This window comes from Spermophilus citellus, assembly GCF_964194105.1.
Source record: "Spermophilus citellus genome assembly, chromosome: 19".
NCBI classification, from domain to species: domain Eukaryota; kingdom Metazoa; phylum Chordata; class Mammalia; order Rodentia; family Sciuridae; genus Spermophilus; species Spermophilus citellus.
Genome location: NC_138201.1, coordinates 20,199,580 through 20,217,565, shown reverse-complemented (window position 1 = coordinate 20,217,565; position 17,986 = coordinate 20,199,580). Strand labels below are relative to the sequence as shown.

At 40.0% G+C, this 17,986-nt stretch overlaps 1 long non-coding RNA gene across 1 annotated transcript; it reads left to right on the top strand.

Moving 5' to 3' along the window:
* The first annotated feature begins 391 nt into the window (after positions 1-391).
* On the top strand, positions 392-17,433 carry LOC308638595. The gene is made up of 3 exons (XR_014019887.1): positions 392-434; positions 16,989-17,115; positions 17,296-17,433. It is a non-coding gene; the product is annotated as an uncharacterized lncRNA (long non-coding RNA).
* The last annotated feature ends 553 nt before the right edge of the window (positions 17,434-17,986 follow it).

The window sequence follows — 17,986 nt, the reverse complement described above, 5'->3', positions numbered from 1 at the left end:
TATGGCTGAAGCCTAGCTCAGCGGCAGGTGTCACCTCTGTCCCAGAGGCTAAGCCAAGGCTTCCCACCTGGATTCCTTCCCAGCACAGCCCGGAAGCTCCTCCTGAAAGGGGCTGGGGCCAAGAATCTGTCACTCTACCCAATTTCAGCCAGTGATTGGAAGACGTTAGCTGTCCGTCACGATCCAGAGGCGGGCCTGGAGGCCATCCATCCGGGTCGCTGGGGGGAACTGTCCAATCAGTGCGCAGAGGGCGGGGAAGGGCGGGCTTCCTCACTCTCGCGGGCTTTTCTTCCTCACCAACTGGGCTACTCCTGCTCCAGGCCCCGTGTTCTCTGCTCCAGGGACCCGGGTGACTGTGCTGCCCGTGTTCCCGGGGATCTCGGGTGCCCGCGGTTCCTCCAGAGGACGCCAGGTCACCAGAGAAGCCAAAAATGGTGAGTTCGCTGAAGGTACGCGGTCAGCACCTGCCTTGGGGCCCGTGGCGGGTGAGCTGCTGAGTGGCGCGTGGAGTCGCCGCTGTCGGGTGGCCCTGGGCCCTGTCCCCTGGTTCCCTGGGTTTGGAAGGGTGGCTCAGGTCCCAGGTGTCCCCTTTGCTTCCTACCTGTGGCCCGCTCTCACTTTTCCCAACGTGTAGGAAGCAGGGCCACAAATGCACCTTCCGTCTCCCAGTGGAGCTCCACCCAGTGGAGGTCCTCCAAATTGCAGGCGCCTCCTGCCTTCTAAAAGGCCACCTTCCCTCCACCTCACAGCTCAGCCAGACATTCCTTCTTCCCACTCGTTTCAAATAGACACCGTCTGCTAATTGTCATTATCGCTTAGTGAAATATTGGAAAGAATCAATCAATCTTCCTTCCCCCCTCCCTTCCCCCTCCCTTCCCCCCTTCCCCTTGTGTTGGAATCTGGGCTGGCCTCCAATTTGTGATCCTCCTGCTTCAGCCTCCCGATTAACTGGGGTTACAGGCCTGTGCCAATGTCCCTGGCAAGAAAAACACTTTTGAAAGCATTTGTTTTCTATTTGTGAATATTATCCTTGAGGGGAAAGAATGATCACTTATCACTTCCTTGTGTTTGGTCAGAATAACTGCTTTAAAGGGAATAAGGGGGTTGTTTATAGATCCCAGGGATATTTAATTCTGGGCTACATTAATAGAGTATAAGTGCTCCTTTTTCTGATAGTCCATGATGTAGAGTCACACCAGTCCTGTAGTTAGGTAAGCACACAGGGTAATAATGATGTAGGGACAAAGGAGGCAAGGCACTGAAGATAGCTGGAAACAGTTTTATCTGGCTGTAGCCAGACTCAGAGGGCAATGCTTTTGCTGTAATCAATCCATCCATCCCCTGAACCCCGAGTTCAGGTGGTTTCAGAATTTTATACCCAGCATGTAAGGGGAGGGGCTCAGAAGTTCACATTGTAATACCGGGACCCCCAAATAACTCTCAGACCACACAGTCTCATTCCAGTTAAGCCTTATTGCAGACACTGCTCTCGAAAGAATGAGATGGTCAGAGTGGTGCCCCTGCCTTCAGTTGGCTCCATATTTAAGCACAAAAACCACAAAAGGGAAGTTTTGGGGTCCAGGCAACTTAAGCAAGCCTGAAAGTTGTGGTCAGTTAGTCTCCAGTTGGCCCCATAGATCACTCTGTGTTCTTGGGGAATTTTCATGAACAAAAGAATTCAAATGGCCCCAGTCATGAGCTTTTTGAGTGTCATGGCTGAGTTCACAAAGTGGAGTCACCACAGTCAAGTTGTCACATCACACACATAAAAGCAGGTTTTTCTTTCTCTGTTCTGGCCAAGTTAACCCTTCAAGGCCAGCACCTGAGGAGGGGAGAGCTTCTTCTCCCCTTTCTTTCCTCCCCCACCAGCTGTTCCCATGGAGCCCAGTTGGTGACTTCTCTGTGAAGCCCAGCTCAAGGCCAGAGGCCTTGTTTGCACATTTCTACAAACTACTATTCTGGATACAAGTGTGTAAAAAACTAGTAAGGGGGAGTCCAGCACCTGGAGTGCTGATTTCTTCCAGACTAGCAGCCCCGTAAAATAAGGCAACACAAAAATAGGAAGTTTATCTACACTGAACTTTTTTGTGGACACTTTTTTGTTGTCCTAAAATTAGCCATGGTGCAGATTTCTGGAGAATCCTAGTTAATTTTTTTTTTTGTGAAAAGAGTGGATGCCCCTATAGTAATGTCTGATTCCTTGACTGTCCTTCATCCCCAGCTCTTTTCAGTATGATTTTCAGAAAGGATCTGGCTATGGTGCCCAGCCTGGCCTGAAAATTGTGATCCTCCTGCCTCAGCTTCCCAATCAGTTGGGTTTAAAGGCATCGACACCCCCAGCTACAGAAAATAGTTCATTTTAACCTAAATATTAATTATCATACTAAGGAACATGGATTCAAGTTACCCTGAATGATGTGTGTGTCCCTCCCTGGAAGAGATTACATCACTTCTTTTTTTCTTTCTTTTACTTATTTATTTTCCTTCCTTCCTTCCTTCCTTCCTTCCTTCCTTCCTTCCCCTTCCTCCCTTCCTCCCTTCTTCCCTCCCTCCCTCCCTTCCTCCCTCCCTTTCTTCCTTCTTTCCTCATACCAGGGATTGAACCCAGGGGCACTTATTTATGTTGTTATTTATGTTATTTATGTTGTTTATTTATTTGCATACTTTCTGAGTGCTGGGAATTGATGCCGTGGAGTTGCTCATGCTTAGTTATCTTCCAGAAATAAATTTTAATTTGTAAGCAATGTTCTGGAGGTGGGCAGGTGTTTTACTGGGGAATAAATGTACAGTCACTCGACCACTGAGCACATCCTCAGCCCTTCTTATTTATTTATGTTTTCTTTTTCTTTTTTAAAAAGTATTTTGTATAGTTGTAGATGGACAGAATACCTTTATTGTATTAATTTTTCTGTGGTGCTGAGGATCATACCCAGTGCCTCACACATGTTAGCAAGTGGTCTGCCACTCAGCTACAGTCCCAGACCCCCTTTTTATTTTTGATGAAGACCATTCTCACTAAATTTCTGAGTGTCTTGCTATGTTGCTGAGACAGGCCTCAAACTTTTTCCATTTCCCTGCCTTGACCTCCCTAGTGGCTGAAATTACAGGTGCACACCACTACACCAGCAGTTGGAATGAGTTTTGAAGAGTTATCATCCAATTTCTTTCCAGATGAAAATAGTATTGAAAATCAGTTTTCTTGCTTTTGTTCATACTTTTGAAATTTGTAACTATGACTCTTCCTCTTTGCTTTATTTTTGCATTATTATGAAAAAGGTATTTAGCATATTAATATTGTTTCTTATGTATACATTTTTAAAACTTCATGGCTTGGTAGTTTATTTACTTGTTTATTAGATAAACTTTGTTTTTATGAGCAATTTTAGGCTTGCATAGTTTATTAGTCAGTGTTCTCCAGAGGAACAGTATCAAGAGGAAGTGTGATTATCAAAGGGGATTCATTAGATTGGCCTAATTTACCCAAAGGTGGATGTCCACAGTGGCCATCTGCAGGCTGGAGAGCTTGAGAAGTAGTAGCTGCAGAGTCCCAGAGGCTGAAGCCTCAGAACAAGGGGGATCAATGGTGCTGCCCTAGTCCAGACCAAAGATTCTGGAAACTCACTAGAGAATCACTGGCAGAGTCTACTTTGGGTGTGTGAAGAATTTTGTTCCACCCAAGACACCGTCCTATTGGATGGTGCATCCTAGCTTAAGGAGGTTCTCCAGTTTGGCTCACGGCATATGCCCGTCATTTGTAGACACACCCTCATGGACACATCCAGAAGCTCATTAATCATTGGCATCTTTTAATCCAATCAAGGTGACAATTATATGTACGATTACACATAGTATCAAATACCCCTTCTCTCCAGCTGATAGTCTCCACTGTTTTCAACATATTGAATTGGTGTAGGGTGTTTGTTAGTTACTAAACCAGTGTTGAACATTTGATAAAGAGAATGGATGAAGCAACATTTAGGATAAGCCAAAGTTCATCCTTTACTTTAGGGTTCCTCTTCCTTGTGATGTGATTGTGTGTGTCATGTCGTATACAAGATAATGTCATACAGAAGAGTTTCACTGCTCTGGGAATCCAATGTTCCACCTGTTCATCACTCCTCCTCATTCCTTCCTCCCTCTTTGCTCCCTAAGTCCCTGGCACCCATCAGTTCTGCTAGTGCATCTATAATGTTGACTTTTCCAGAATGTTCTTGACTTGGAATCTTACTGCACTTGGCCATTTCAAACTGGCTTCTCTCACTACCAGTCTGCCTTTAAGGGTGCTGTATCTTTCCAGGCTGCAGAGCTCATTTTCTGGGTGATGCTCTTTGGTGTGGTTAAACTTCAGCTTGTCCATTCAGTATTGAAAGGAGCATCTTCCTTGCATCTAGCTTTGGGAGACATCCCAGTAAAATGAAGAGCAGTCAAGGCATACGTTGATACAATACAAAAATGGAGCCCATGTCTTTTTAACGAGGGGTTGTTAAATATATCACAGTGGAACCATCATGGTGAAGATTTAAAAAGAATAGAAAAGAAAAGCCCAGGGACTCTGCCAGTTGGCACATTGCCATTGTGGATGTTGGTATCTTGTTTGCTTAGTCCAAAGGCCTCTTAAGCTAGTCAGAGAAAGAAAGTGTAAAGCAGAAAAAGCCATCAGGAGGAAAGTTACAACAGGAGACTGCTACTAACACCTTTCTATCACCAGAGGGCGTAAGTGTCCAATCAACAGCACCACCTCTACAGGAGACTGCTACTAACACCTTTCTATCACCAGAGGATGTAATTGACCAACCAACAAGGCCACCTCCATATGCTGGGAGGCCCCCAACCCCCGCAGTAGATAGTTGGGATCCTGAGACAGGATCTCAAACATTAACATGCTCTGTATTTGAGGCAGGAAGGCAGCGAATTCCCCATGCTTTAAATTTCAGAAAAGTGAAGCAGCTAAAAGAGGCTGTAACAACCTATGGTCCTCAAGCACCCTTCACTGTAAGCATGGTCGAATCCATTACCAACTTGAACATGACGCCAGCAGATTGGGCTAATATATGTAAAGCTGTGCTAAATGGAGGACAGTACCTGTTATAGAAGGTTGCCAATGAGGAATTTTGCAAGGAGACGGCTAGGCAAAATGCAGCAGCTGGTTATCCTCAGAGAAATCTAGATATGTTGTTAGGAAAGGGACCTTATGCGGATCAGCAGCAACAAATTGCGTATGATCCTGGTGTATACGCACAAATTGCTGCAGATGTGGTTAGGGCATGGAAGACATTACAAGGGCGTGGAGGTTTACAAGGTCAATTATCTAAGGTAATACAAGGAGTTAATGAATCTTATGCTGAATTTGTAGATAGGCTTATTCAAACATCTACCAGAGTTTTTGGGAATACAGAACAAGCAATGGCATTAATAAAACAACTGGCTTATGAGCAAGCGAATCATCGGTGCAGAGAAGTCATTAGACCATGGAAACATGAAGATTTAAACACATATATTAAATTATGTAGAGACATTAATGAACAAGGGCAAGTCGTGGCAGCTGCAGTAAAACAGGCTTTAGATGCCAGGCCAAGAACATGCTACAATTGTGAAAAAACAGGACATTTTAAAAGGAATTGCCCCAAAGGAGGAGGGTTTAACAAAACTAGGTATCAAAAAAGTAGAATACCGGCTATTTGCCCACGATGCTTTAGAGGGAAACATTGGGCTAATAAATGCCGTTCTCAAACCACCATAGAGGGTACTCCATTATCAAAAAATGAACAAGGACCAGGTGTTTATCCACGATATCATGGAGAAAGGCATCGGGCTCCATTGCCAAAAAATGGACAGGGGTTCCCAATGCTCCGGGGCCCCAAACCACAAATATACGGAGCACTGGAGGAACCCAGCAACTCCATCAGGGTAGTGCCCAGGACACATTGTCCATCAGATCCCTCATCAGACAAACCAGAGGGAGCGCAGGGTTGGACATCTGCACCTCCTCCAGATCAGTACTAACTCCAGAGATGGGAGTTCAAATCATTCCCACAGGGGTAAAAGGACCTCTTCCCAAAGGAACAATAGGCTTATTATTGGGACACAGCTCTTCTACTCTAAAAGGACTTATGATAAGTCCTGGGGTAATTGATCCCAGTTATGAAGGTGCAATAAAAATTATAGCCAGTTCTCCAAAGGGTATATCAGTAATTTCACCAGGAGATAGAATAGCACAGTTACTAATAATACCAAGCTTACATGATAAATTTTCCAGTCGTACTGTAGAAAGAGGTTCCAAGGGATTAGGCTCCACAGGTGTAGATTGGGCTATGCTTTCTTTAAATTTAGATTCTCGCCCCATGCTAAAACTAAATATTCAAGGACATGAATTTAATGGGCTACTGGATACAGGTGCAGACCTTAGCATCATGTCTCGTCAAGAATGGCCAAAACATTGGCCATTACAACAAGCCACTCAAACGCTTCGAGGCCTAGGAGTGGTGACTAATCCCCATAGAAGTGCAATGGTATTAGATTGGAAGGATCCTGAAGGATGTGAAGGAACTATACAGCCATATGTATTGGATCATCTTCCCGTAAATTTATGGGGCCGAGATGTCCTAGATCAATTAGGTTTGACATTAACAAATAACATCAACCAAAATGCACCCACTATTATGACTAGACAAGGTTTTAGGAAAGGAAAAAGATTAGAAAAACAAGAACAAGGTATAGCAGCACCAATACAAATAGATGAAGGAATGGACAGACATGGGTTGGATTTTCAGAAAGGGCCACTAAGACAATAAAAATTACTTGGAAATCAGAAAGACCAGTATGGGTTCCTCAGTGTCCCCTGACTAAAGAAAAGATGCAAGCAGCCCATGAACTAGTCAAACAACAATTAGCGGAAGGACATATACAACCTTCTGTATCTCCCCATAATACTCCCATTTTTGTCATCAGAAAGAAATCTGGTAAATGGAGATTATTGCAAGATTTAAGAGCCATTAATAATGAGATGGTTATTATGGAACCTGCTCAATCGGGGATTCGTGAATTGTCTGCTTTGCCAAAAACTTAGTATGTTTTAGTTATAGATATTAAAGATTGTTTTTTTTTTCAATTCCAATTCATCCTAAGGATAGTCCACGTTTTGCATTTACTATCCCTGCACTGAATCATGAAGGTCCAGATCAGAGATATGAGTAGAAAGTACTCCCTCAAGGGATGGCTAACAGCCCAAGTATGTTTCAAATTTATGTTAACAAAGTAATCCAGCCACTTAGAAATCAAAATCCTGAACTACAAATATTTCACTATATGGATGATGTATTATTGGCACACAAAGATAAAAACACATTGCTAGAATGTTATGCCACACTCACAAACTTATTAAAAAATTATAATCTAGAGGTAGCAATAGATAAAGTACAATTAAATTTTCCAATTAATTATTTAGGAGTTCTATTATCCTCAACCATGGTCCGTCCACCAAAAATTCAAATACGAGTAGATCAACTCAAATCACTTAACGACTTTCAAAAGTTATTAGGAGACATAAATTGGATAAGGCCTTATCTAGGTATACCAACAGGAGAGTTGGGACCTTTATTTGATATCCTAAAAGTTCTATCAGATCCAAATTCACCCCGAATGTTAATGCCTGAAGCAAGAAAGGCATTAAAAATCATTGAAACATATATGGAAAATATGCATTTGGATAGAATTGATATAAGTTTGCCTTTATTATTTATTGTACTACCAACAAAATATATTCCTACAGGAGTATTTTGGCAAGAAGGTCCATTATTATGGATACATTTATCTTATTCTCCTAACACTATTCTTACTAGGTATCCTGAGGCTGTAGGACAATTAATACTCAAAGGAATAAAAGCAGCAAAGGGAGTGTTTGGAATTTCTCCCAATAAAATTATTACTCCATATACTATGGGTCAAATTGATGAGTTAGCTAATGAGTTAAATACTTGGGCAATAATCATGTGCAAGTCTAATGTTTCATTTGATAACCACTTACCATCTAATCCTGTATTGTCTTTTTGGTCATTGCATCCTGTAATTTTTCCAAAAATGACAAGAAAAACCCCTATCATGAATGCTCCAAATATATTCACTGATGGGTCAAATAATGGTACAGCAGCAATAGTTACCCCTGATCAAACTTTTACATTTTTAGTACCCAAACAATCAGCTCAAAAGGTAGAGCTTAATGCAGTATTACAAGCTTTTGTGATGTTTAAAGATTCTGTATTTAATTTATTTTCCAATAGTATGTAGTTAATGCTATAGTATCCCTTGAAGATGCTGGTAGGATTTCCCCTTCCTCTACTGTTTTCTCTTTTCTTTCCAGTATACAAAGTCTAATCTGGGACAGAAAAGATCCATTCTTTATAGGATATATCAGGGCACATACAGGATTGCCTGGAGCCCTTAGTTTGGGCAATGATTTAGCAGATAAAACTACACATGACATACATATTTTCTCTACACTAGAAGAAGCTATAAATTTTCATAAAAGGTTCCATGTCAATGCTAATACTTTACAAAAGCGTCTTAATATAACTAAGGAACAAGCTAGACAAATAATAAAACAATGCCAAAATTGTGTGACCTTTTTACCACAAGTTAATCTTGGAGTCAATCCTAGAGGACTGATACCTAACCATATTTGGCAGATGGATGTCACACACTTGCCAGAATTTGAAAAATTAAAATATTTGCATGTTACAGTTGATACTTCTTCTGGATTTTTGATGGGTTCCCTTCATGCTGGAGAAAAAACTAAAGACGTTATAGCTCATTGCTTACAAAATTTTGCCACTGTGAGCGTTCCAAAACAGATTATGCCCCTGGTTATACTTCTACCTCTTTTAAGCAATTTTGCTCAACATTTGGCATATCTCATATAACAAGAATCCCATACAATCCACAGGGACAAGGCAAAGTTGAAAGAGCTCATCAAACTATTAAAATGTACTTATTAAAGCAAAAAGAAGGAATTGGGAAGTGGTATATATTCCCCAAAGTTAAACTTAAAATAACCCTTTTTACTCTAAACTTTTAAAATTTGGATTCATCAGGGCTGAGTGCTGCAGAAAGGCATATGTGTCCAAAAAATGTACATAAGCCCAAGGTACTTTGGAAGGATATTCTAACAGGACAATGGAAAGGTCCTGACCCAGTAATTGTCTGGAGTCGGGGGGTGTGTTTATGTGTTTCCACAGGGAGAACAGCAGCCGATTTGGATTCCAGAGAGATTAACTAAAGCAATTTCTTTTTTTTTTTTCGAGAGAGAGGGAGATAATTTTTTAATATTTATTTTTTAGTTCTTGGCAGACATAACATCTTTTGTTTTTGTATGTGGTGCTGAGGATCGAACCCGGGCCGCACACATGCCAGGCGAGCGCGCTACCACTTGAGCCACATCCCCAGCCCTATCTAAAGCGATTTCTACAGACCAAAAAGAAGATGATTTGGCTCAAATCCATAACAGCTGATATCCAGAACCCCAGTTTGGCTACCCTTACATCTTTGACAGAACCAGGATCCTTTTTTCAATATCTATTTTATTATTGCCCTCCCACATCATGAAGTTCTATTTTGTTTTTTGAGCTCATACAGACCTAGGTTAATGTTTTGCTGATCAGTTCTATTTTTTGACTATAGAGTTTTTAAACATTGCAATGGAGATTTCACCTGTAAAAAGTTATAAGGCCTTTACTATTATGTTATGTGTTGTGTGCACACTTGTGTTTTATGTTGTATGTTTGTATGTACATATGTCCATATATCATATATGATGAGCGCTCATGAAAAAATGGATCCAAATATTTTTTTTCACGTGATTTAAATGGTTTATTTTAAATTGGGTAAACAACTGTTGAGGATTGTTTTAATATGTGAACAAAAAAGGAGCTTAACAGATTTGTTTGTTTACTTTCACCTTTCCTTTTCTTTATATTTAATAATTCTCTTCAAGATAATGTAAATTGTTAAGAAAATTGTTTTCTTTTAGTGCCTTCTGGAATGTTACATAATTTTTTCTTTAGCCATTATTGCCAGAATTCCTATCTTCATCCCAGTGCCGGTGAATACAATGTAAATTGTTAAGAAAATTGTTTTCTTTGAGTGCCTTCTGGAATGTTACATAATTTTTTCTTTAGCCATTATTGCCAGAATTCCTATCTTCATCCCAGTGCCAGTGAAGACAAAGATAAAACCAATCTACAGCTTCTGCAATAGCCATCACTGAGTTGGTTGCAGAAGTTGCGTGGACTATGTATCACTTGTATGCATTGTGAACTCACCTGTATGCATTGTGAACTATCTGTTGGTGGAGTGACTTGTGGTAGCGTTGGGGTATTTTTGCTGATGATGTCTTCGGTGGTACAATTTTTCCAAAAGGAGCCATCAATTGGCTTGGTGTATCTTCCTCCCTTCTGCTTGTCATGATCGTTCAGCTAAAATTTGGGGGCCAACAGAGGTGAGGCAAAGAACCTTACCCCCCTCCCCCCCGCTGGTACAAAGACCTCTCCACAGGTGTGGCAGTATATTGGACCGGTAGTCAGTGACAGGTAAGATCCAATTGCAATGGTACCACCCTAAGATAACGGGTAAGGACCATATGTACTATTGGACAACCTAAGGCAGGCACGGTCCCTAAGCCACATGCTTGTTGTTTAAACAGAGAGGGGGAGATGTTGAGAGCCACAGCTGAAGGAGCCCCAGCAAACTTCCAGCTGCCGGCTGATGATTGGCTCACAGCAGCCCCAGCAACTTCTATCTGATTGGCTCCTCTGCGGTAATGCTCATTGGGCCGTTTCCCTGCCCTTTCAGACTACGGAGCTGCTCATTGGGGGATTTTTTGGCTCGGCCCACATGACCGCGCCAATCGGCCTCAAGAGCAGGAGGAGTGGGGAATGTTGAGAGGCTTGTGGGAAGCTGGTGGTGGCAGTTGGGCTCTGAAGGTTTTTCCTGAGGAGCTTTTTTGTTTGGCGTGTGTGGTTCTAAAAATGAAGTTTGTTTCCTTTGACAAGTGCCTCCTGAATTGTGCCCAGCCAGACTGCAGCAACCTACCTGTGGTTAATTTAGGTTTACCTTGCTCTTCTTTCTCTGGTTTTCTGAAGCGGCAGTTTCATTGGTTGCTTTTAGCTGTTCTTTTCTGAAATGTGTTTGATGACTTAGATACCAATACAGTGCCACCTCTGGTGTTCTCTATGAATTTCCTATGATGGACTTTTATATTTTTTTCTTTCAAAATGGTCACCTTTTCTCTTGAGTCACCTCTTTGTCCTGTGTCTGTTCAGAGCCCTGTGTTTCATGTCCCCTTCCCTGGAGGCCTTTCAGCTTCTTCTGATCTGATTTCTGCTTTAGCTCTTATGTTCTTTGAGCATACATGGGATTTCACTGGTGGTGCACTCATAGGGGTGTGGTTTATGTCCTGTGGAGTGTTGCTGTGACCCTGAGACCTCAGTGTGCTTCCCGTTTGGTTGAAGGTCCATGAAGCCCTCCTGTCTGCATCATTGCCCTGACAGAGTTGGGCTGATGTCTCTGAGGGTAATTGTGGATTCTTCATTGTTTGGGGTGGTTCTGTATGGTTTCAGTCCTTGAGTATGCTTCTGTGTAAGTGGCAGGGACATTTTCTTTTTGTCTGTTCCTTCACTGTGCAGACATCATATCATGCTTACAGATGTGAATGGTGGCCTCTTTCACACGCAGACTGTGTGGGATAGTTCAGAATTCTGGGCTACAAACTTGTTGCTTTACCACACTCTGGAAGAGCTTCTGCCTTAGGTTTGTTTGCACCACCATTGCTACAGGCACGATGAATCTCTTTCACTACAGACAATCATTGCCTATGTGGCCCACCCTTGATCAAAATGTCCTTGAGCACAACATTGGTATGTGTCTCATGAATGTATATTATGGTAGTGAACCGGCTGCTGTTAAGAAGAGTCTGACAATCATTGGACATTCATTGTTGCTGTGAGACTTAGAAAAGTAGTGCCTGCTGTTTATTAAGAAGATTGTTTTGAGAGTTATAAGACTTTGTAAGGCTGTTGTTTGGACAAGGTGACTTTTTTTTTTTTTAAAGAGAGAGAAGAGAATTTTTTTAATATTTATTTTTTTAGTTCTCGGCAGACACAACATCTTTGTTTGTATGTGGTGCTGAGGATCGAACCCGGGCCTCACGCATGCCAGGCGAGCGTGCTACTGCTTGAGCCACATCTCCAGCCCATGGTGACATTTTTAGGTCATTGAGTTCTTTCTTTCTTTTTTTTTCTCATTTTTTAAATTGGTTGTTCAAAACATTACAAAGCTCTTGACATATCGTATTTTATACATTAGATTCCAGTGTGTTATGAACTCCCATTTTTACCCCAATTATAGATTGCAGAATCACATCGGTTACACATCCACGTTTTTACATGATGCCATATTAGTGACTGCTGTATTCTGCTACCTTTCCTATCCTCTACTATCCCCCCTCCCATGCCCTCCCGTCTTCTCTCTCTACCCCATCTACTACAATTCATTTCTGTCCTTGTTTTTGTTTTCCCATTCCCATCACAACCTCTTATATGTAATTTTGTATAACAATGAGGGTCTCCTTCCATTTCCATGCAATTTCCCTTTTTTCTCCCTTTCCCTCCCACCTCATGTCTCTGTTTAATGTTAGTCTTTTCCTCCTGCTCTTCCTCCTGGTCTGTTCTTAGTTGCTCTCTTTATATCAAAGAAGACATTTGGCATTTGTTTTTTAGGGATTGGCTAGCTTCACTTAGCATAATTTGCTCTAATGCCATCCATTTCCCTGCAAATTCCATGATTTTGTCATTTTTTAGTGCTGTGTAATACTCCATTGTGTATAAATGCCACATTTTTTTTATCCATTCATCTATTGAAGGGCATCAGGGTTGGTTCCAAAGTCTAGCTATTGTGAATTGTGCTGCTATGAACATCGATGTGGGAGTATCCCTGTAGTACGCACTTTTAAGGTCTTCAGGGAATAGTCGGAGAAGGGCAATAGCTGGGTCAAATGGTGGTTCCATTCCCAGCTTTCCCAGGAATCTCCATATAGCTTTCCAAATTGGCCACACCAATTTGCAGTCCCACCAGCAATGTATAAGAGTACCCCTTTCCCCACATCCTCGCCAGCACTTGTTGTTGTTTGACTTCCTAATGGCTGCCAATCTTACTGGAGTGAGATGGTATCTTAGGGTGGTTTTGATTTGCATTTCTCTGACTGCTAGAGATGGTGAGCATTTTTTCATGTACTTGTTGATTGACTGTATGTCCTCCTCTGAGAAGTGTCTGTTCAAGTCTTTGGCCCATTTGTTGATTGGGTTATTATTTTTTTTGAGAGAGAGAAAGAGAAGAGTTTTGAGAGAGAGAGAGAGAATTTTATTTTAATATTTTATTTTTTTTTAGTTTTTGGCGGACAAAACATCTTTGTATGTGGTGCTGAGGATCGAACCCGGGCCGCACACATGCCAGGCGAGTGCGCTACCACTTGAGTCACATCCCCAGCCCGAGAGAAGAGTTTTAATATTTACTTATTTTAGTTCTCAGCAGACACAACATTTTTGTTTTGTATGTGGTGCTGAGGATCGAACCCGGACCGCATGCTCGCCAGGCGAGTGCGCTACCACTTGAGCCACATCCCCAGCCCTTGTTTGTTTTCTTATTGTTAATTTTTTTGAGTTTCCCAGCACCATTTGTTGAAGATGCTATCCTTCCTCCATTGCATGCTTTTAGCCCCCTTTATCAAATATAAGATAGTTGTAATTTTGTGGATTGGTCTCTGTTTTCTCTATTGTGTACCATTCGTCCACTCGCCTGTTTTGGTACCAGTACCATGCTGTTTTTGTTACTATTGCTCTGTAGTATAGTTCGAACTCTGGTATTGCTATACCACCTGACTCACACTGCCTGCTTAGAATTGCTTTTGCTATTCTGGGTCTTTTGTTTTTCCATATGAATTTCATAATTGCTTTATCTATTTCTACAAGAAATGCCCTTGGGATTTTGATTGGCATTGCATTGAACCTATAGAGAAATGTGGGTAATATTTCCATTTTGATGATGTTAGTTCTTCATATCCATGAACCGGGTACATTTTTCCATCTTCTAAGGTCTTCTTCTACTTCTCTCTTTAGGGTTCTGTAGTTTTCATTGTATAAATCTTTCACCTCTTTTCTTAGGTTGATTCCCAAGTATTTTTTTTTTTTTGAGGATATTGTGAATGGGGTGGTTGTCCTCATTTCCATTTCAGAAGGTTTGGCGCTGATATACAGGAATGGCTTGGATTTATGCGTGTTGATTTTATATTTGCTGAATTCATTTATTAACTCTAGTAGTTTCTTTGTAGATCCTTTTGGGTCTGTTAGATATAGTATCATATCATCCAGAAATAGTGATAATTTAAGTTCTTTTTTTCTTATTTTTATGGCTTTAATTTCTTTCGTCTGTCTAATTGCTCTTGCCAGTGTATTTAGAACTATATTGAATAGAAGTGTTGATAGAGGGCATCCCTGTCTTGTTCCAGATGTTAGAGGGACTGCCTTCAGTTTTTCTCCATTCAGAATGATGCTACCCTGAGGTTTAGCATATATAGCTTTTACGATGTTGAGGTAAGATCCTGTTATCCCTAGTTTTTCTAGTATTTTGAACATAAAGGGATGTTGTACTTTGTCGAATGCTTTTTCTGCATCTATCGAGATGATCATATGTTTTTTTTAAGTCTATTGATGTGGTGAATAACATTTCTTGATTTCCATATATTGACCCAGCCTTGCATCCCAGGGATGAATCCTACTTGATCATGGTGCACAATTTTTTTGATATGCTTTTGTATTCGATTTGTCAGGATTTTATTGAGGATTTTTGCATCTATGTTCATTAGAGATATTGGTCTGTAGTTTTCTTTCTTTGAAGTATCTTTGTCTGGTTTCGGTATCAGGGTGATGTTGGTCTCATACAATGAATTTGGAAGATCTCCTTCTTTTTCTGTTTCTTGAAATAATTTGAAAAGTATTGGTATTAATTCTTCTTTGAAGGTTTTGTAAAAGTCTGCTGTATACCCATCCGGTCCTGGGCTTTTCTTGGTTGGTAGTCTTTTGATGGCTTCTTCTATTTCCTCTTTTGTCATTGGTCTGTTTAAATTGTGTGTATCTTCCTGACTCAATCTGGGCAAGTCATATGACTTATGAAATTTATCGATATCTTCAGTATCTTCTATTTTATTGGAATATAGGTTTTCAAAATAATTTCTAATTATCTTCTGCATTTCTGTAGTATCTGTTGTGATATTGCCTTTTTCATCCCATATGTTGGTAATTTGAGTTCTCTCTCTTCTTCTCTTCGTTAGCATGGCTAAGGGTCTGTCAATCTTATTTATTTTTTCAAAGAACCAACTTTTAGTTTTATCAATTTTTTCAATGTTTTTTTTTGTTTCAATTTCATTGATTTCCATTCTGATTTTAATTCTTTCTTGCCTTCTGCTACATTTGCTGTTGTTTTGCTGTTCCTTTTCTAGGGTTTTGAGATGAAGTGTGAGTTCATTTATTTGTTGGTTTTTTCTTTTTTTGAGGAATGACCTCCAGGAAATGAATTTCCCTCTTAAAACTGCTTTCATTGTGTCCCATAGATTCCGATATGTTGTGTCTGTATTTTCATTTGTTTCTAAGAATTTTTTGATTTCCTCCTTTATGTCTTCTGTAACCCATTGATCATTTAGTAACATATTGTTCATTTTCCAGGTGATGCAGGATTTTTCCTTCCTTCTTTTATCATTGATTTCCAGTTTCATTCCATTATGATCAGATAAGGTGCATTATATTATCTCCACCCCTTTATATTTACTAAGACTTGCCCTATGGCATAATATATGGTCTATCTTTGAGAAGGATCCATGTGCTGCTGAGAAGAATGTGTATCCATTTGATGATGTTTGATGTATTCTATATATGTCAGTTAAGTCTAGGTTATTAATTGTGTTATTGAGTTCTACAGTTTCTTTATTCAGCTTTTGTCTGGTGGATCTGTCCAAAGGAGAGAGCGGTGTGTTGAAGTCATTGATAATTATTGTGTTGTGGTCCATTTGACTCTTGAACTTGAGGAGAGTTTGTTTTATGAATGTTGCAGCACCATTGTTTGGTGCATACTTATTGATAATTGTTATGTCTTGTTGGTGGATGGTTCCTTTTAACAGTATATATTGGCCTTCTTTATCCCTTTTGATTAACTTAGGTTTGAAGTTGATTTTATTTGATATGAGTATGGCCACTCCTGCTTGCTTCCGAGGACCATGTGAGTGGTATGATTTTTCCCAGCCTTTCACTTTCAACCTGTGTATGTCTTTTCCTATCATATGAGTCTCCTGAAGGCAGCATATTCTTGGATTCATTTTTTAAATCTGGGTTACTAGCCTTTGTCTCTTGATTGGTGAATTTAAGCCATTAATTTTTAAGGTTACTATTGATATATTGTTTGTACTTTCAGACATGCTTATTTATGTATTTATTTTAATATGGCTCGTATTTCCTTTTTGGTTATATTTTTTGTTCTTCCCTTTACTGGGTTACCTCCCAATGTTAGTTTTGGGTGCTGTTTTTCAATTCCTCTTCTTGTAGTGTTTTGCTCAGAATGACTTGCAGTGCTGGTTTTCTGGCTGCAAATTCTTTTAACTTTTGTTTATTGTGAAATATTTTAATTTCATTGTCAAATCTGAAGCTTAATTTTGCTGAATACAGTAGTGTTGGTTGGAATTGATTATTTTTCAGTGTTTGAAATACGTTGTTCCAGGATCTTCTTGCTTCCAACGTCTGTGATGAAAAATCAGCCGTTAACCTAATTGGTTTACCCCTGAATGTAATCTGCCTTCTTTCTCTCATAGCTTTTAATATTCTGTCCTTGTTCTGTATGTTGGATATCTTCATAATTATGTGTCTTGGAGTTGTATATACATTTGTGGTATACTTCAGATCTCAGTGACCTTTGAGGATGTGGCTGTGAACTTCACCAAGGAGGAGTGGGCTTTTCTGGATGCTTCCCAGAAGAACCTTTACAGAGATGTGATGCTGGAAGTCCTCAGAAACCTGGCTTCTATAGGTAACAATGATGGTTTTAAGATTAATGAAATCGAGAACTCATGTTTATTTTGGTCATTTATGTAGAAGGTGAAAAGGAAATCAGTTGATGAATTATTGAAGCATAAATGGCACCTACAATTTGGCAAAGCATTTCTAGCTCCTAAATATTCATAAAGATTGTTATGTTGTCTCATTTTAGGAAACAAGTGGGAAGACAAGACCACTGAAGATCAGATTGAAAACTCTGGAAGCAACCTAAGGTAACTGTACTCACAAGAGGAATTCGTGAGGGAATCTGAGAACTGTCATATAATTTTTAAAGCAAACCAACCGAAGAAGTATGCATAATTGGAAATGTATTTATTCTTATAATATTTTTTACCAGAAATACATACTTATCTGTAACAGGTATTCAGTCTTTTCAAAGTATTTGACATGCAAAAAGTACTATGAAATTGCATATGTGAATATGACTATGTGAATAATAGCCATGGAGAAGCTGTGTTACAAAGGATTGTTTCCTTTCAATCTCTTTATTTTCAGGGAACTTTAACAAGTCAGAAAATCTAGCCTTCACATGATGTTGGTAGAAATGTAAAGACCTATAAATAAATAGAAAACTGTGAATGAGTTAGATATCAATTATGTGCTGGTCACTTCTTCTTCAAAGAAGTCCTATGGTAAACTTGAAACTTTCCCCACAGAATAGTGTGGGGAAACCTTCAAATTGATTCCAATTCTTAATCAAACAAAGACAAATTTTAATAGATTAAATCCATGTGACTTCATTATGTGTGCAAAAGATTTCATATGTCCTTCATTCCTTCATAGGCACATCACATCTCACTCTGGACACAAATACTATAAGCATGAAGAATGTGAAGAGAATC